General features: G+C 37.1%; 1 long non-coding RNA gene across 1 annotated transcript; it reads right to left on the reverse strand.

Moving 5' to 3' along the window:
• Positions 1–12,673: 12,673 nt before the first annotated feature.
• On the reverse strand, positions 12,674–14,838 carry LOC145043285 (uncharacterized). The gene is made up of 5 exons (XR_013680944.1): positions 14,500–14,838; positions 14,194–14,366; positions 13,903–14,112; positions 13,279–13,586; positions 12,674–12,982 (listed from the first exon to the last, which is right to left on the reverse strand). It is a non-coding gene; the product is annotated as an uncharacterized LOC145043285 (long non-coding RNA).
• Positions 14,839–21,347: the final 6,509 nt, after the last annotated feature.

The raw sequence follows: 21,347 nt of genomic DNA on the forward strand, positions 1-21,347 counted from the left end.
TGCCTCCACGAAGGCGTTCAAGCAGAGGAAGACCAGCAACTCAAACCTCTCCTCCACCACCACCTCCTCCTCCACAGTTCGATCCAGTGCTGTTCCAAACGGCTGTGACTGCAGCTGTGACAGCAGCCATGGCTCAAGTGAACTCCGGTGATGCGAGTGGTGGCAACTCTAGATTTGGTGAAGTCCATCAAAGAGTGCAGGGGTGCACTTATAAGGACTTCATGAACTGTAAACCTACCTTCTTCGATGGTACCGGAGGAATTCTGGCGCTGTCCCAATGGTTCGAAAGAACTGAATTTATCTTTGAAATGTGCTCTTGCCCCGAAGAGAGCAAAATCAAGTTCGCAGCTGCTACCCTCACTAACAGGGCATTAACATGGTGGAACGGCCATGTCAGTGCACTCTCCTTGGTTACAGCCAATACCATGGGCTGGGACACTCTAAAGGACCTCATGAGAAAGGAGTACTACCCTAGGGGCGAAATTCAAAAACTTGAGGAGGAACTCTGGAATCTCAAGATGAAAGGGACCGACATAATAGCGTATACGGCCAGGTTTAATGACTTGGCGGTTATGTGTCCCAATATGATACCGTCCGAAAGCAAGAAGATTGAATGGTATATCTGGGGTTTAGTGCCCCCGTATCGAGGAAATGTTCTAGCCTCACGCCCTACCACCTTTGACAGCGCCAAGGAATTGGCCCAGAGTCTGATCAACCATGAAATCTCTTCCACTCCAGCAACGGAAACCACAACTACCACTGCACTACCCGATTCATCTGACAGAAAGAGGAAACGATGGGATAAGAAGAAGGGCAAGAAGACTCAAACCTCATCTAGGGACCAGCAAATTGTGGCAGTCCATGCTGCCACTACTCCAGCCGCTCCTGCACCGCCAAAGCCTTATAATGGGAATCTGCCCAAATGTCCAAAGTGTCCTCACCATCATAACGGCCCCTGCCGTGAATTGCAGTGTTCCAACTGCGGTCGGAAGGGCCATACAGTGCGATTTTGCAAAGCCCCTCCCAAACCTATTTCGCAAGTTCCCGGTTCGGGAGTGACCCCGACGTGTTACGGCTGCGGTGAAGCTGGTCATTTCAAGAAAAAATGTCTGAAGGCTACGAATTCTAGGGGAACCGGAAGACTACTCGCTATCGGTCACGATGAAGCGGTGGCGGATCCCACAGTAGTCACGGGTACGTTTCTTCTCAACAACTCTTATGCTTGTGTCTTATTTGATAGTAGCGCAGAAATAAGCTTCGTAAACCAAAACATTAAACACTTACTCAAACAAACCCCTCAACCACTAAAAGAAACATTCTTCGTAGAAATGGCTAACAGGAAGACTGAAAGCTCTAACGAAATCTACGTAGGTTGTACCCTCATGTTAGACAAGCACTCATTTCCAATCGATCTCATACCAGTCTCCATCAAGAGTTTCGATGTCATTATTGGTATGGACTGGTTGAGTGTCTATCTTGCCGATATCTTATTCTTTGACAAAGCCATTCGCCTAAATCTTTCGAATTATGAAACCCTATTGATCTATGGAGATAAACCCGGTACGAGTCTTCGTATCATCTCCAGCATTCAGGCTCAGAAATACTTACGTAAGGAATATCGCGCCTTCCTTGCTCACGTCGTCGACGCAAGCCAGAAATCGAAGAACCCAAAGGACATCCCTATCGTATGTGATTTCCCTGATGTCTTCCTAGAGGACCTTCCAGGTTTACCTCCCAAACGTCAGGTTGAGTTCAGAATCGACCTAGTTCCAGGAGCTACTCCCGTAGAAAAGTCTCCCTATCGTCTAGCGCCTGCCGAGATGCAAGAACTATCCGGTCAACTTAACGAACTGCTCAGCAAGGGCTTTATAATACCAAGCTTCTCACCTTGGGGAGCTTCGATCTTGTTCGTGAAGAAGAAGGACGGATCGTTCCGTATGTGCATCGATTATAGGGAACTCAATAAACTCACGGTCAAAAATCGCTACCCTCTCCCTCGTATCGACGATCTATTCGACCAACTACAAGGAGCGAGTTACTTCTCCAAGATTGATCTTAGATCCGGGTATCATCAGTTACGGGTGCTTGAGGAAGATGTTCCGAAGACAGCCTTCCGAACCCGTTACGGGCACTACGAATTCGTGGTGATGCCCTTTGGACTGACCAACGCACCTGCAGTATTCATGGACTTGATGAATAGGGTGTGTCGTCCATACTTAGATCAGTTCGTCATCGTCTTTATTGATGATATACTCGTCTATTCGCGGAGCGAGCTAGAGCATAGAGATCATTTACGACGAATCCTGGAAACCCTACGATCAGAGAAGTTATATGCGAAGTTCTCTAAGTGCGAGTTCTGGATCTGAAGAGTTGAATTCTTAGGTCACGTGATTAGTGAAGAAGGAATCCACATGGATCCCTCCAAAATTAAAGCTATTGAGAACTGGTCAGCACCGAAGACGCCTACGAAAATTCGTCAATTTCTAGGCCTCGCTGGCTACTACCGCAGATTCATCCAATACTTCTCTCGGATTGCGAAGCCTCTCACCATGTTGACACAAAAAGGTGTATCATTCGATTGGGAGGAGAAACAGGAGAAGGCATTTTAGACCCTAAAACAAGCCTTGTGCACCGCACCAGTATTATCCCTTCCCGAAGGAGTTGAAGATTTTGTTGTATACTGCGATGCATCGAATCAAGGACTCGGTTGTGTTTTGATGCAACGAGGTAAGGTCATCGCCTATGCCTCAAGACAGCTAAAGACGCATGAGGTGAACTACACTACTCACGACATCGAGTTAAGAGCAGTCGTCTTCGCACTAAAAATCTGGAGACACTACTTGTATGGGACGAAGAGCGTGGTGTACACCGATCACAAGAGCCTCCAACACATACTAAACCAAAAGGAGCTCAACATGAGACAACGTCGATGGGTCGAGCTACTTAAAGATTACGATTGTGAAATTCGATATCACCCGGGAAAAGCTAACGTAGTAGCAAACTCCCTGAGTAGGAAAGAGCATTCTGGTCGAAGGACCAAATCGTTAACAATGACTATCCATTCACATCTGTCATCACAGATCAAGGAAGCTCAGCTTGAGGCCTTGAAGCCTGAGAATGTGACGGGAGAATCCCTGCACGGAATGGATAAGATTTTGGAGGTCAAGGGTGACGGAGCCTACTATCTCATGGATCGAATCTGGACTCCGCGCCATGGATGTTTCAGGGATCTGTTCATGAAGGAAGCACACAACACTCGATACTCCGTCCACCCAGGTTCAGATAAGATGTATTTGGATCTCAAAAATCTATACTGGTGGCCTAACATGAAAGCAGAGATCGCTACCTTTGTGAGTAAGTGCCTAACTTGCGCGAAGGTCAAGGTCGAATATCAAAAGCCATCAGGACTCCTCCAACAACCAGAGGTACCGTAATGGAAGTGGGAGTGGATTAAAATGGACTTTATAACCAAACTACCCAAGTCAGCGAGTGGCTTGGATACCATTTGGGTCATCGTAGATAGATTGACCAAGTCTGCACACTTCCTACCCATCAAGGAAACAGACAAGATGGAGAAACTCACAAGAACATACCTTAAGGAAATAGTACGACTGCATGGTGTTCCTATATCTATTATCTCAGATAGAGATAGTAGGTTTACCTCAAGGTTTTGGCAATCACTACAAAAGGGACTAGGGACGAGGCTAGATATGAGTACAGCCTACCATCCGCAGAATGACGGACAAAGTGAGAGGATGATCCAAACTCTAGAAGATATGCTGCGAGCTTGCGTGACCGACTTCGGTAAATCGTGGGATACACACTTACCTCATGTGGAGTTTTCCTACAACAATAGTTATCATACGAGCATCAAGGCAGCTCCATTCGAAGCCCTCTACGGCCGAAAGTGCAGATCCCCTCTGTGTTGGGCTAAGGTGGGTGACACTCAGTTAGCTAAAGGACGAGTTCCTGACAGCGCTCTCACTGGTCCGGAGATCATTCGAGAAACGACCGAGAAGATTGTACAGATTCATGAACGATTAAAAGCCGCTAGGGATCGACAGAAAAGCTACGCCGAAAAACGAAGAAAACCCTTGGAATTCCAGGTGGGAGATCGAGTCCTTTTGAAGGTCTCGCCCTGGAAGGGCACGATACGCTTCGGAAAGCGTGGAAAGCTGAACCCAAGGTACATAGGGCCTTTCGAGATTCTCACCAGAATCGGCCCCGTAGCTTACAAACTTAATTTACCTCACGAGCTAAGTAACATACATCCTATCTTCCACGTCTCAAACTTGAAGAAATGCCCGTCCGACGAGACTCTCGTGATTTCACTCGACGAGATCGAGATCAACGAGAGCCTCAACTTCGTGGAAGAACCCGTAGAAGTCATGGACTGTGAGGTCAAGCGGACGAAACAAAGCCGTATCCCTATTGTGAAGGTTCGCTGGAACGCCAAGCGCGGTCCGGAATTCACTTGGGAATGCGAAGATCAAATGAAACTCAAATATCCTCATCTTTTTACCTAATAGTTCTGTAACTACTCTCTATAGAAATTCTAAATTTCGGGACGAAATTCCCTCTAACGGGGGGATACTGTGACAGCCCGAAACTTTCGTCCTATGTAATTGGTCCACATATTGTCTTTAAATCTTAAATTCATCACCCTTTGGAAATCTTGTGGTTCCGAACGATTTTTGGACATAACATAGTCTAATTATGGGTCTTAGGAGGTGTTGGAAAGTGTTTAACATCATGAAATTGAATTAAACACACCAAAAGAGGTGTGTGCGGCCACACTTTTGTGTGTACGGCCACACACCCATGTGTACGGCCGCACACCCAGCCACACACCCTCCAGCCTCACACTCAAACATATATATAGTTGGGTACCTTCTTCATTCATGCATTCATTTGGATACTCCTTACTCTCTCTCCCTACTTTCTCTCTCTAAAATCTTGAACCAAGAACACCTTGAAGACCTCATATTGGTGATCTAGTACATCTTCAAGCTTATTAAAGGTAAACACTTGAGTCCCAAGCCTTAGAACTCATCATGTTCATCGTATTCATGGACCCTTGAAGGTGTACGGCCGCACACCTTCATGAAGGGGGCAGCACACATTCAAAACTCCTTAAAGTGAAGAGCAAACACTTCATTTGGACTCACAAGAAGAGTGTACGGCCACACACACTTATGTGCAGCCGCACACACACTCATAGCCGCACATAGGGCCGCACACAAGTGTCGGCAGCACACTAGGCCGCAAACCCTAGCCGCACACACACATATAGTGTGTATTTTGGCCATACACCCTCTTATATAGCCTTATAAACCCTCATACAATCATATATAATTATAACACTTCATTATAAGAGTTTACTAGTCCCTATGGTGGGCCCAAAAATCATCAATTAGTTGTTCATAACACTAATTATATCCATACATGTGCCAATATATGCTAAATAGGCTTCGCGTGTGTACTCAAGTCACCACTTAACACCTAGCATCAAATCCAACTTTGTCATCAGAACCACTCGCTGCAGGTGAGTTCATACCCCTTAATTGAACCTTTCAAATGTTTTTATAAGCTTTAGGGGGGATACAAGTCAATTATACATGTTGGTGGAAATTAATCACATGTGATTCACTATCCGTAGTTCAAATCACATGTAATTTACCACTACGCCTCATAAAAGGATTTTACATTTTCAAGACTATTTTGAATAAATAAACAACTTTTCAAATGTTCCCTTTGGACAAGATTTTTCTTAAATAAATTTACTTATAAAATGTAACCACTCTAATATATTTATATAAGTAAGGCTTGAAGGACTTAGGACCGATAGCTCGCCTTATTTCCTGTTCTTATTTGATTGTGGGCTTAGGGTAGTTGTTATTCGTCTGACTATCGTTGATTTCTTAGTTATATATCATGTATATTAGTGTTGGATACGAGCATTTTCATTTCATCCGATGTTTAAACCACTAAATTGGTAAGAACTATACACACTAAGTTAACTATAATAGGTGTAGTTAAGGCCATTACTACTCGCTATAACTACTACTCTACACACTATAATACACACTATTGCGAGACGATACACTAACAAGAGAACACAGTACGAGTCATACTAAAGACTACTAAACTATAATACACACTATTGCGAGACGAAACACTAACAAGAGAACACACTACGAGTCATACAAAGACTACTACACTATAATACAAGAAAAGGCGCTAAACGAAGATAACACACTAACTCACTATGAGGTTCTCTATTCACTATATGCTATGCCCAGAGTTTTTCCAACTGGAAGACGACACTACATGTATAGATCTATACGGGGCAGACACTATTATATCCGGACTGTTAACTTCAGTCCGAGCCGTGCAGGCCTAGGGATGCCACTACTTCACTACACTATGTATGACCGGGAAGGTCATGGGGTTCTCTATTGCTCACACTATTGGAAACATACAAGAAATACACTATAACCGCACTAAAATACTAAACTAAAAGTTAAGTTAATATCCCGAAGTAACCAAGTATCTAGCACTAAAGGAAGTTGGTACCACTATTATTAACTTCAGGCATAATTTACCATATTGCATTTCTTATTGGAAAGTCACTATTATCCTCTTACGATAAATGGTTTTCAAAGAAGAAAACGACATGTTTCTTAAAGGTTTTCACTTACAATGTATTTCTGGAAAATATAGGATTTTCTAGGTTTTACTACTACTTATGACTGTGAATTACAGCTTTTCACACTATCGGCTCTAATGCTTTTTGATACAAAAACTCACACTAAACTCTTATGAACTCACCAGCTTTATACTGATATTCGTTTTCAAAATAACTTGTATCCTCAGGTCAAAGATAGACAGGTACAGGTGCAACATTTTGGAGAAGGTGGAGCATACAAGATCCATCTCTTATTTTTGTATTACTTTTGGTGTTTGTTGAACATTGCGAAACACACTTGTAACTAAACTCACTATGAAAATGAAATGGTTGTATGTTTCTTGCTTTTACTAATATGCAATTGTGATGATACTGTACATGACGTCCTCCACCCCGAAACGTATTCCGCCGTTTTCGGTTTTGGGGTGTGACAATTTGGCACACTTACATTCTCACTCTTTGTTTACGCAGGTTTTTTCTACCCCGGTGCCTTCGTCTTATGCGGATGCCTTATGTATTTCTCATTGGCGTGATGCCATGCATGCTGAGGTTGCGACTCTTCATCAAAATAAGACGTGGACTCGTTCCTCGTCCTTCTCATGCCAATTTTGTCGGTTGCCGGTGGTTGTTTCGCACCAAGTATCGTGCGGATGGGACGGTTGAGCGCCACAAAGCTCGCCTTGTTGCGCAAGGATTTAGTCAAGTTCCGGGTCTTGATTTCTCTCATACGTTTAGTCCGGTGGTCAAGGCGGCTACCGTTCGTGTTGTTATCACTCTTACCGTTGTTAATGGTTGGCGGTTGCGCCAACTCGATGTGAACAATGCCTTCCTTCACGGCACCTTGGATGACACGGTGTTCATGCACCAACTCCCGGGCTTTGCGGATGCTCGCCATCCCGACTATGTGTGCAAACTTAGTAAAGCTATTTATGGTCTAAAACAAGCACCGCGTGCATGGTTTCATCATCTCAGTTCGTTTTTAGTTCAGCATGGTTTTACTTGTAGCCGTGCTGATCCGTCTCTATTTGTGTTTCGCCGAGAGTCCTGCATTATTTATTTGTTGGTCTATGTTGATGACTTGATTACTGGCTCCGATGATGCTATCATATCCTCGTTTATTTCTCGTCTTCATGTTGAGTTTCGTATTAAAGATCTTGGGCGGCTAAATTACTTTCTTGGCCTCGAAGCTGTGCATCATTCTAGTAGCCTGTTTCTGTGTCAGGCCAAGTATGCTCATGACATTGTCTCACGTGCCGGTCTTCTTCATGCCAAACCGGTGCCTACTCCTCTTGCTGCTAATACCGTTTTGGTTCGTGACGGTCCTTCCTTTGCCGATCCCACCCTCTTCCGCTCGTTGGTTGGCGCTCTGCAATATTTGACCATTACTCGCCCCGACATTTCCTATGCGGTTAACCAACTTAGCCAGTTTCTTGCTGCTCCGACCGAGGCTCATTTTCAGGCGGTCAAACGCCTTATTCGCTATGTCAAGGGTACTCTATCGTTTAGCCTCACCTTCACACGCCCTCGGTCTGTTGCCATTGTTGGTTATTCTGATGCCGATTGGGCCCGGTGTCTTGAAACTCGCCGCTCTACTTATGGGTACTCGATATTCCTAGGGGGTAATCTTGTATCATGGAGTGCTAAGAAACAGCCCACAGTTTCCCGCTCCAGTTGTGAGTCTGAATATCGAGTCATGGCGAACATGGCAGCTGAAATTATTTGGATTACTTATCTGTTACAAGAGTTATATGTTTTGCCCACCGGTCGTCCTACACTTCTTTGTGATAATCAGAGGGCATTATTTCTCACTGAAAATCCAATCGCTCACAAACGTGCTAAACACATTGACCTTGACTATCATTTTGTTCGCGAGCTAGTTGCATCCAGAAAACTGGTCACCATGTTTGTTCCTACCAATCTTCAAGTCGCTGACATCTTCACCAAGAGTCTTTCTCGACCGCAGTTTGAGCAGTTTCGTCGCATGTTGCGCCTTGGGTCACCGCCTCTTGCTTGAGGGGGGATATTAGCCTAGCTTATATTTATGTAAACTATTAGATTTATTGTATATTTAAGGAGTGTATACTGTATCATTTTTCTAGTATTTATATAAGATAACTCTCATGCCTATTGGGGTGGTATTCCATTCATTACAGATTCATTCTTGCCATTAGTTTTTTTGGACGAAGAATAGATTGCTTTCGAACTATTTCGAGCAGTCTCAAATGTTATTTTTTTTTGTTACTGATATTTGTCAATCATTTCTATTTTCTACATGTTTTTCGGTTGGATTTCGTTCTAGTGCAGTTTCATTTTAGCATCGTGTTCTCTTTTTTGGCTTGGTATCAATTTTTCTGTTTTAGTTTCACATTTACGTATTTTGATGTTGCCTACCAAAGCTAAATATTTTATTTTAAAAGTTTGAGGTGGTGGGTATGGAGCGGGAAATGATTTTGATAGCTTTCTACAACTTTTTTTATTTACTTATAAAATGGTATATATTTGGAGTGTTTTCAAAAAACACTAATAGTCAATAAAAAAGTATAACAACAAATAATATTAAATATTTTTCAAAAAAAGGTTATTCAAAGTACTTTTATGTATATATATATATATATATATATATATATATATATATATATATATATATATATATATATATATATATATATATATAATATTTTTTTAAGTTTTAATGAATAAATAAAGTAGGCTTAAAATTATTAGTATTTACATATATCAATTCTATATGGAAAAATGACAAAATCGCCACTTTCTTTTGCATGACAAATTCACTTTGCGTTATTTTGTATAAAAAATAATAATAATGGTACTTATCTTCTTTTGTAACAAAAAAATCAAGTAGGGAAAACTGTTACAGCAACCATTGGACATGAAGCGATTTTAGTGCTCAATTCAATCTTGTTTCATTTAACTTCCGAGTGGTTTTTTTCTTTTTGTTTCACAAGATCTGGAAATCAATTTAATCTTATTTATAATTTTTAATTACTTCTTATTAAATCGTATATATAGTTTGATGTTCCTAAACAATCATCTTAAAAAGTAGAAAATTAAATGTTAAATGTTAAAAATCTTGTGGATTCGAAATGATTCCAAAATACATGTATTAACAAAAATATCTATTTTCTAAAACAAAATTCATAAACACTATTATCAAATTTATACTACAAACAAACTATAAGAATAACAAAACACATTTTATACACTATTTTTACAATTATCTCAGATTCTACATATGCGAAGGTGGCTACACACTCAGATTGACCAGATGTATGTTTTCTTAGAAACGCTTGTGATTGTGAAAGTGAGAGAGTTGTGGCTTGCTGGTTTCAGATATGGTGGTTGTGTGGAATGCTATTTCAATGTCGATGTTGTGTCAGTGGAAGAGGGGAGTAAGCTGGTTTGACTTTTGGTTATGGTGACAACTTTACAGATACGGGTTTCAGATATATGGTTGAGTTTAGGGAGCAATAGTTGCAGGTTGAAGGCAGTGGTGCATGTATTTAAAGAGCAGCAATTGTGTAAGGTTTGTGGTTATTGAAGAAGCAAGAAAAAAGGATGGTGGTGCAGATTGGAGAACCGACTGTTTTGCTGGAGGTAGTGGTGTAGTTGGAAGGTCATAAAGGGATGGTCTTCAGGTTTTAAGTTGAACGAAGAGAGAGAGAGAGAGAGAGAGAGAGAGAGAGAGAGAGAGAGAGAGAGAGAGAGAGAGAGAGAGAGAGAGAGAGAGAGATGGTTTCAAATGATGGTATAACTTGCGAGATTTACTTATATATCGAGTGTTTGTAAGTGCAAAATTTTCTGATTATCAAGTGAGTGTGTTTTTTTATGCATAAAATGTGATACTTTGGGCATTAAAGTTACTATATTTGATAGGTGTTTTTGATTGGTTAATAACTTTTTACAAGGATTGTCATTCTAAACCCTTCATTTTAAAATCCTTCTCCTTGTTTTAAGATAAATGTCTTAAAATTAGAAGGGACCCACAATATGTATGTATTATAAGATAACTAGTAGGATACTCGCGTGATGCAGCCACAACAAATAGTTTCTTTCGGTGATTAGTTTCTAACAACTATTCATTTTCTTGGGTTGGGTAATTTTAGATAAAAATAAAAATACAATAAAAATCAATACAAGATATGGACTAATATCATTATGTTTTAAATAATTATCAACAATGTTTGCACATAGTTGTAAACTTGTATTTTAGATCACTTTATATTATAAAAAGTAAAAATCTTCTTTAATAAATAAAAGTGTTTTTGCCGCATGTCATCTTCTCCTTTATTTTGACACTTATCATTTTGTGAGAATTTCAGAAATATTATTTTCCACTTGTCATTTTTTAGACATTTTCATTTTCTTAAAATAAAATTCCATAAAATTGTAATGAGTTTTATAAAGAAATATAATAATACTATTAATTTGGTAATAAATTCTTATAAATACTTCAAATGATTTAATTTCTTTTCCAAATTTTCAAAACAGTACATTCTGTTATATATAGTATTACATTATAAAATATTTCATATTTATATACTGATATTAAATTTTTATTTTTAATAAACTCATATAATACATGGGTCTCACACCTAGTAAATAAATAAATTGTAATGTTTTTTAGCAAGAATGTTTATGTATTAAGGAAAAGCAATATTCTCATTTTATTGAAGTTATGTTATTTTGTTGCTTAATTTAATTAAATGTTTGTAATGATAGATCGTAAACTCGTAAAGAACTATGCATGTTAAACTTTGCTCTAATGTACGTGTTAATCCCATTAATTAACTATCAAACCCCTCCGGTATATAAAATAACGAAACTCGTATTTTGACTGAAAATTAAGAATAAATTTCACCCTAAAACTGAGACTTCCGATTGTTTTTTTTAAGGGAAATTTATTTATATGACCAAAAAACTATCATATAAGGCCTTAATCTACGCATTCTGCGGAGGACTCAAAGCTACCGCTCCGCGGTGGAGTTAATGAGTATTTAATGACCGAAGCTACCAATCCACAAAGGCCACATAGCAAAAATTTCTTTCTGTGGAGGGAGCACTGTGGGCCTCTACTTACGTGTTTCCACCCCAATTTTATTTACAAAACTTCTATTCTGCGGAGGGTTCTTAGAGTTCACATAGCCCGTTAAGGAGACCTCTACGGAAAGCATATCTATATCGATTTTTTAACTAAATTTTGAGTTTTTCCACCAAAAGACGTTTATTAGTGGCAAAATCTAATCCCATATTCTTTCTACTTTTTAAACTCATGCATTTTGTATAGCCAATTTAAACCTTAAGGTATTCTAAACTTCTCGTACAAAAAAACAAATGCATATCATAAACCATTTTCATAGCCTATTTTCTTTTACTGTCTTATCTAATCATGCTAAGATAATTTATTTAACTCTACAAAATAATCTTAAGATTTACGGTTCTTTTAAAAATAACCAATTTATTTTAAATAAACCAATAAACAAACTTATCATTGGGTTTTTAACTATTTTATTTAACCATTAAATTTACTACAAATTATCCGATTTTATGAAGAAATGGTTCTACTATGATGATTATTTGATTATTTCCTTAGGAAAAAAAAAAAAAAAATGAAAATCGTATCATAAATGATTTTTGGAAAATTGAAAAACATTAAAACTGAAGTCATAATATTAGGTAAAAATATAAGTCTCGTGAGATTCAGATGTACTTCTTTGAGTAACTATTGCTAATTTATGAATCCAATAAAATCATCATTAGACTAAACTTACATATAATGAAATAAATTCACATTTTTCTTCATGAATGTCTCGCAAGAAATCATCATCTAGCATATAATTTTTTATCATGGCAATAAAAAGGTAACCCGAGTTACGCAATAAATAATCCGGTTGTCAATCAACACTATTCATCAAAAAAAGATTGCATATTGATACAATCCATTAGTTCCTTTGCAACACCTCCAAAAAATTCAACATAAAAATATTCATTTCAGATACTTATGCATTACATCAAACCCTTGTATACCCTCTTATCATAAAACATTTAGCTACAACAATTCAACCAATATCAAAAGTGGCATCAAAAACATCATAAAGACTTTTCTAAAAAAACCATTAAATTGGAATAAAAGGCATCAAAAAGAATTTGAAAAAAAAAAAACATTAAGCTAGAAGAACTCAACCAGCATCACTGCTTATCAAATAGATTGTCGTGAGCCGGTTCTTCCGTCTACAACCACTGTCACACAGCAAACAAACGAATCCACTTCTATAACTGAAACAATGTACATAAACAAAGTTAATGAGTTAGTTGCTAGTTCTACCATTCACCCAACTTAAATTCAAAAAACAACATACTTTCATTTGATAGTAGATTATAGCATCCTACTTTTATTGCTTTCTATTATAGCATTGTACTTTTCAAAGTATAATGTTGTAACAAAAAGAAATGAAAGTAGGATTACATAATACACACACTAATGAGAGATGTTATTTCTTTTATTTAGCCAAAATTAAATTACCAAAAAATAGCAACTTATTTCCATTTGTTAGCAAGAAATAACAACTTACTCAAATTTCTTTCTATTATGCCAAAACCGCCTGCCGGGAAGTGGTTTCTCCTTTTCAACAACATAAAAACAGAGGAACACCGTGAGTCTTAAGAAAATAGTAGTATTAGGGAACCAAAATGTTGGCACAATTTACTACCTCAAATGGACTATAATTGTAATTTTTTAAAAAAATGTTCAAGGTAGTAATTGAAAAACACTTATTTGCGATGAAAAATGATTGACCAAATTTAAATTGGAACAAAGGTTATAAAATGAGTTTTAAGTGGAAGATCCCATGTACACCAAACTCTCTAAGTTACACCGACCCTGAAAAAGTAAAAGATAAAATCCATTAATAGCTAGAAAATAAAAGTGAGAACCAATAAGCTACCAACAGTTAAAAAAGGTTTCTTTAAGTACTTCCTTCTTATGGGATAAAATACATGAAGTGCATTAATAATATCACTGATTTTGGCAAAATTATGCATATTTCTTCAAGACTCATCATAATATCGACCATGGTTCAATTTTTATGTTGCCATATAAATGATTTACCAAAATAAGAAGAAAGACACAAACAAAAGGAATGCATAAAACAGAAAAGATAGAAATAATAGAAAGAAACTAAAGTTCTTTAAATTACCTTCTACAAATGACCGAGAACCAAAGAAAATTAGGCCAGAAATGACACCTGTGGTTAGATATTCGAAGCCACACAATATTATCAACGAAATTATGGTAAAACAATGACATTTTCGACCTTGTACGACCCAGAACACCAGTTGATGTGAAACCATAGAAATCTAGGTGAAAAATGATACCTCATATTAGATATTTTAAGTCACTACATATTCTGCGTGAAACCAAGGTAAATGGTGAGATTTTTGGATATTTAAACCCTAAACATCATATAAATCTAGGTCAAAATTAGTACCTCAGGTTAGAGATTCGAAAATAGAAATCAGGGTAAAAATTATAGAGAACAGGGTCATGTGTTAGAGGTTGTTGGCTGTTAAGGAGAGATGGTGGTAGTGAACAATGGTAAGATGAAGCGAGATGGTGGAGAAGGTAATCAAGAAGATTTGGCAAAGGACTTCATGGGTTATCCTGTAGAAGGCATAAACTTTTATTAGAAGAAAAACTAAAGAAGATTGAACAAAACTTATAACACTAAATGATAAAATCATTAGATCGAAACAAAGCTTGAGAATCAGAGCACAAAAAGATATTAAATCAAAACCTTTACTTATAAACCACCTCCTTCTTATTTAAGTCATTTGTTGTTGCAACAAAAACTCAACGTCGGAAGATTAACTAAAGATAAAAAATCGAGCTGGAGAGAATATGGAGGAGAAAGACTTGGAAGATGGCGGTGGGGGATGCCTTTCTCATCTATCTCGAGATCTTCAGGACGATGAAAGAGGGGCAACATCTTTTGCGGGAGAATTTAGGGTTTCTCCATTCTTGAGTAGAGAGAGACAGAGAGACACACCTTTTTGGGTTCCACCCGATTTCAAAAACTTTTGAATTACCCGCTTAGATGGTGTTATGGTGAGGGTGGGGCTGGTGAAAAAGGTGTATAGACTAAACTCTCCATTCTCATTGGTTGAGAGCATTTCAATTGGATCACCAATAGTTAAATCCTCATCATCTGATATAGATTGGATGGTCCAGATTTCCTTTCCTTGAATTTTAAGACAATTGCTTAAAATGTAAATGGCCCACATTTATAAACCCTTTATAAGATGGTATAGATAAGATATATACCAAATCTAAATTAAATTGAATTACATATTTAATGCCTAATAATGAAAAATAAAATATCATACATACACAAAAAGATAATCCATTAAACGAACTATAGTGTCAAATTCAAAAGTATATTCCAAATTCATCAAAAAGAAAATTGTCAAATACATATCACCAATTAATTAAAGGTTGTGACATAAGCAGCCAATTTCAGGGACCTTATCAATCTCGATGTTTGTATATTCCTTCTTTCTTCCTCCAAAACTTAGATAAAAAACTAATATATTGGCAAAAAAAAAACAATTAAACTAAGATATTAGCAGCCAATGACCACTTTAAACCCAAAAAACAAATGAAAATTAAGACAGATAATTGTAAAAGAAGCTTAAATGAAAGAAATAATAAAGTACATTGCTATTTCCTACACTTTGGGTCATAAAAGAACTTGTGTAGTAAAAAGAGTAAATTGCATTTTTTTTCCAGTAAATTCAATTAAATTATGCTGTGATTTCTTGCATTTTAACAAAAAAAAAGGCGTTAATGCACGAAATAGCAACTTACTTCAACTTGTTTTTGGTAAAGGAAGCTTAAATGGAAGAAATAGCAAAGTACATTACTATTTCACGTACTTGGGATAGAAAATGGACTTCTGTAATAAAAAGAGTATAAATTATGTCTTTTTCTCCAAGTCAAATCAACTAAAGTATGTTGTTGTTTCTTGAACTTTAACAAAAAATGCCTAAATGCAAAAAATAGCAACTTCTGACAAAAATTGTTTCGGAAATATAAGAAGTTATGTTTTTTCTTGCAAGAAATAGAAAAGTACACTGCTATTTCTTGCACTTGTGACAAAAATGGTTTCGGAAATATAAGGAGTTATGTTTTTTCATAAGTCAAATCAGTTAACATGTTGGGTTAAAATTGAGATAATATTAAAAAAATCATTGAACTTTTACCTTTCGAGTTAGGATCGAGAGAAGACCCTAGTAGGTGGAACCACACCAGAAATGTTGTTCTAGCCTATGCACTTAAGTACTAGTATGTAGAAAATATTTTTTAAATGCTTAGTATTATTTATGGCAAATTAGAGATTAGAAAAGTATATGATTTCTTATGGTGTTCCTTTTAAAATTATATTACCCACATTCTATATACTCAAACTCCCCTGTCCCTTCTGCAATCTGATATCTAGAGCCACCAGTTTTTACAAAATTAGATTGGTGTTAATTTTTATACAAATAACAAAATAAGTAACAAAACAAAACATACGCTTTGATTATTCTATAAGAGCAATATCAATTAATCAAGAGAATAACACTCATGTTTTTTTTTTTCAGATGAATGGAGCCAAAAATGATGAATGAATGGAATGGAAGGAGTCATTAGGAACAGAATGAATTCTTCATATTATATGTAAATACAATGTTTATGTTGAACTATGTTCTATACAATGGAATGACTCATTCCATTCAATTTTTTTGTTTAATTCCATCATACTAAACACTACATTTTCATGATGTCTTCTTAAAGTGGACACCACCAACATAGCCACTTCTGTCATCTGATTCGAGAAATTTATCAGGTTTCCGGAAGAAAGTGAAATCCAATTTCAGTTGACGTGTACTTTGACTAGATGTGGAAAACCGAATGAATTGAATCATTTAAGAAGTTTCCATGTACAATGCTACAAAATACACAAACGAGGGAATCGTTATGCATGTAGTCATAAAAGAAGAGGTAATTGTAATTTCATAAATCATTCATGTAATTAATACATACCGCTAGCAAGCTCAAGAGCTAATTAGATACATACATCTAATTCCTTGCCATCCTTGCATTCTAGGAGCCATGGTATCCAATATACCAGCCACTGGTTAAGCCTATTTTCACATTGCAGAAAGTGAAAAAAAATCATATTCTTAATCAATTCTAGAACACTTGTAACATCAAAGTTCGAAAGTTGTTAAAAAGATGTTGGTAAAGACCACAACATAGACATTTTAGCAAGAAAATAAATGTGCACTAGGTGTCTCTCTTTCAATATCCAATATCACTTGATAAATTTTGTGAAAGCGATTGTTTACTATGAAATATCTATGTTTTAATATCTATTTTTGCCATAGCTATCTTATGTGACTTTGTCACTACAAACAAACAAGTGTGGCTTATGATCTATAACCGAATGAAATTCCAAATTTATAACATATTAATAAAAAAATTGCATATTCCACCATCCTAACATATAAAGGGAGCAATTTTAAGGTGATAGTTGTTGAAATTCCAAATCTAACCTCTGGTAAAGTTGCACGTACTCCATTTACCACCTACATCAAAACCAAACGAATAAAGATTTTATGCGTAAAATATAAGAGTCTTGACATCAAGCCTCGATGGATAACAACTAAAACTTTAATATTCATATATTTCTACCAAAAAATATCATTAGCGAAAAATCATGCAAACATGTGTAAACATGTAATGAAATGAAGATAGACATGTAATCAAATGAAGGAAATAAGCGGTGTATTGTGTCTACAATCAGTTCCACTATGGAAAAATCAATAGGTGTAGTATCTATCATGTGTCTTTGTTGTACCTAAAATAAAAAATAATCAAATGATAATCTTGAGGTGAGATATGTAAACAAGTCTTCTCCTTGACAATTGCCATAAGATGATAATCAAGACACCAATTAGTGAAATTCAGATTGATTAAAGGAAGCTTAGCATGTAACACTTTCCATTGGTGAACTCGATACTTAAGAATAAAAAGTACCTTTTGTAAGGACACCAACTTCTTCATTGTCTTCATGCTCATGAACCTATAGAAAATTAATAATGATTAGATATTACAATTGGAAATATCATTATAGAATTGGTCCATAGTTCACGAAGACGACTAAATATACAAACGGAACTTCACATCTTTGCATCAAACCAAGAGAAGAAACATATATTATAAAGTTAACTTAGTTAATTACTAACATTAAAGCATTTATCAGAACTTGAAGAGCTACCTTGTGAGTTATTGTTAATAGAAATATAAAGAGAAAAAGCATATCACAAACATTTTATGTATATGATAATCATCTAAGTGCAGGACCTCCAATATCCATAGTTAAGCCAGGTTGAAAAATGTATCCTATATGTGATCAAAGTTCTTTACAAGACAATACCAAATCATTAATTGACAGATAGGTTCTCTTTAAAAAAACTGAAAGATAAGTTCTATTAGAAGCACATAAATTACAAAAGAATGACATAATAAAGTAGCATACATCATGAAGATTTCTCTGGCATGAATTGGTTTCTTAACATATATAGAAACTAAACATCACCCTGCAAGAGATTCATAAAGGTTAGCGTAAATCAATTTTATAGGCTAACAAGTTACTACTTCTACTCTTTTAAAGCTAGGTTTCATACTTTCAGAAAGCACAACAACTGGTGATTCACTAGTAATTATGTAAATTAGCCATTTCCGAATTATTAAAGATGATGTAAGAATTATACATAGAAAAAGTAATGAAAGACACAATATGTGGGATATCACACACCGCTTAAAATGTATAATTGTTAAAAATTGGACTAAAATTGATGAATCTTGGTTTTAGGGAAGATATAAGAGTTCAAAAGAACAACATAATACATATATATACGATTAAACCTGAATGTAACATCCCAAATTTCAGAAGTTTGAGTTAAGGGCTTAAAGTGTAAATTGAAGAAGGTACTCGACAAGTAGGTATACTTACTCGACGAGTCGGAGGGGGTTTTGGGCTGCAAATTAAGTGACCAACTCGCCGAGTTGGAAGCTGAACTCGACGAGTTGGTGCTGGAATGAGAAAAACCCTAATCTCGAGGGTTGCACTCTATTTAAAGGACATTATGTCCTTCTCTCAGCCTCCTTATTGCCCTTGAGAACCAGAAAACCCTAAGCTCATGTGTATGAGGCCTTTGGAGGGAGATTGAAGCTTTGGAAGTTGTTTCTAGTGGAAGACTCTTGAAGATCAAAAGGATTTGCATCAAGAGACTGGTGTAGATCCACAATCTACTTTAGTATGGGCACATCTTGGACGTAATAAGCTGTTACCTTCCCTCTTTTTTATCTAGATCTATTCATGAATGAGATTTGGGGCCATTTTGGTATGTTTGAGATCTATTTCGGGTTTGGAGTTTAGATCTGAGGTTGCTACTACAGATCTAGACTTGTGTTGGTCTAGAATGTCATAAAGCATCAGTCAAAGAGTTGTTGGTAAAGCCCCTTTGTCTTAAGCCCTAGCCTTAGAGTGATTTAGACCTTTAAATACTTGGTTTCATGTAAAGTTTGCAACTTTACATGGGGGTTATGCCCCAGAAGAGTGGATCTATAGTTTGGAGTCCCTACATGGCTCAAAAAGCCTCTGTATGGATGAAGGACAGAAGAGACTCGGTGAGTTCCTTGGATGGACTCGGCAAGTCATATGTAGATGGGCATGGACTCGACGAGTCTGAAGAACAACTCGGCGAGTCTGTTGAAGATTGCCTTGGACTCAACAAGTCTGTTCTTGAACTCGATGAGTCAGGTCGTAGAACCCCAACCTCTTCTGGTTAAGACTCAAAGAAGTGAGTTGAGTAGTGATTCAGTGAGTTGGAAGGGATAGGACTCAAAGAATGTTGAACTCGACGAGTTATGAGGTGACTAGGCGAGTAGAGTCAATTGGAAGGTTGACTTTTTACCAAGACTTTCACTAGAGTTGACTTAGTTGACCTCGGGAGGACAATTTAGTCTAAGTGTTGTTATTGGTATTGGTTGCTTAGGGAGCTAGAGGAGCAGCATTTCAGAGAGTTATCGGTTAGCAGCCAGAGGGTTATCGGCCGAGTTCAGCAGTTCAGGTGAGTTTACTTCCAGTAAGAATGGGTATACGGCCACAATGTTGACCCGTCTAGTTAGCAGTAGTTTCCAGAGTTCAGTCCAATGCAGTAGTTCAGTGTGCTTGATGTCTTTGTGATTCAAGCATGTTTTTGGATTATATGTTCCGGACTTCGGTCCGATGCAGTATGCAGTATATGTGTTTATGCTAGTAGTTATGATTATGATATGCCATGTTCAGCTAGTTAGTTCGGTCTTCGATCTGATGTATTTTCCAGACTTCGATCCAATGCAGGGGGCAAGGTCCCAGTTAGTCCGGACTTTGGTCTGATTTAGGGGGCAAGGCCCCAGTTAGTCCGGACTTCCGTCCGATACACTTTCCGGACATCGGTTCGATGTAGGGGGAAAGGCCCCAATAGTCTGGATTTCGATCTGATACAGTGGGCAAGGCCCAGTATGTGCTTTATATGTTATTGTATGGTATGTGGTAGTTTGGGGGAGCTCACTAATCTTTGTGCTTACAATTACAGTTTTGGTTTGAGGTACTTTCGCAAGCAAGGCTTGGGTTGATGGCGTGGCACACACCACAACTACAGTTTTATCATGGGAGTTTTATTCCGATATTTTGATATGATATTGACATCAGTTTTGAATTGATACGTTTAGTATGGCATTTTGATACATATGATTCATGGCTTATTTTATAACATATGATATTATGGTTTTAGTAATATTAAAATAAAAAAAATGGGTTGTATTTTTGGGATGTTTCAAGTTGGTATCATAGCCTTGGTTTGAAGGATTTGGGCATGCTTTAGAGTGTGTCTAAACTCAAACTGATGAAATGGTAAAAGATTTTCAAGAGAGAAATGTTTTCGAAAAGAATTTTTGAAAAAGAAGTTAGAAAGAAAAAGAGTTTTCTTAAAAAGAGGAAAATGTGTGGTGCATTCAATCTGGAGAGCTCAAGTAGGTACTCCCAAATTACCCATACAAGTTTATGTTATGATTATCAGTTTCAGTTTCAATAGAACAACATGCTAGAATAGGAATGACGATCTAGAGAGAATGCCTTATGTGCCTGCTATATATGTGTTTCAGTTTTATGAGAATTACATGCTAGTGTTGAGTAGACAGTAATAGGATAGCCTATTCAGGTATGCCTGATTGTATGAGCTTAGCATTGTATGCTAGTACAGTTTCTTGATATGAGGATAGAATTGCTTGAGTAGTTTTATTGTCTGAATGTTGCTTGCTTTGTGCTTTGTGGGACTCAGAGTGATGGGAGTTAGCCATTAGGTGAATACCACAAGTCACATGTAATCAGGGTTGAATAATATTAGAGTATTGGATTTGAACCTATTGCATAACTCTCTTTTGAGTCTAACTGTTGTAGGGATGATTCCCTTACTCGAAGGATTATCCTAGCCTCGTTACATGTGATGGTATTCAGATGATGGCTAATTGGCATTACAAGGAGGCCTTCGGCAG

This window comes from Lactuca saligna, chromosome 4 (assembly GCF_052625555.1).
Source record: "Lactuca saligna cultivar CGN05327 chromosome 4, ASM5262555v1, whole genome shotgun sequence".
NCBI lineage: Eukaryota > Viridiplantae > Streptophyta > Magnoliopsida > Asterales > Asteraceae > Lactuca > Lactuca saligna.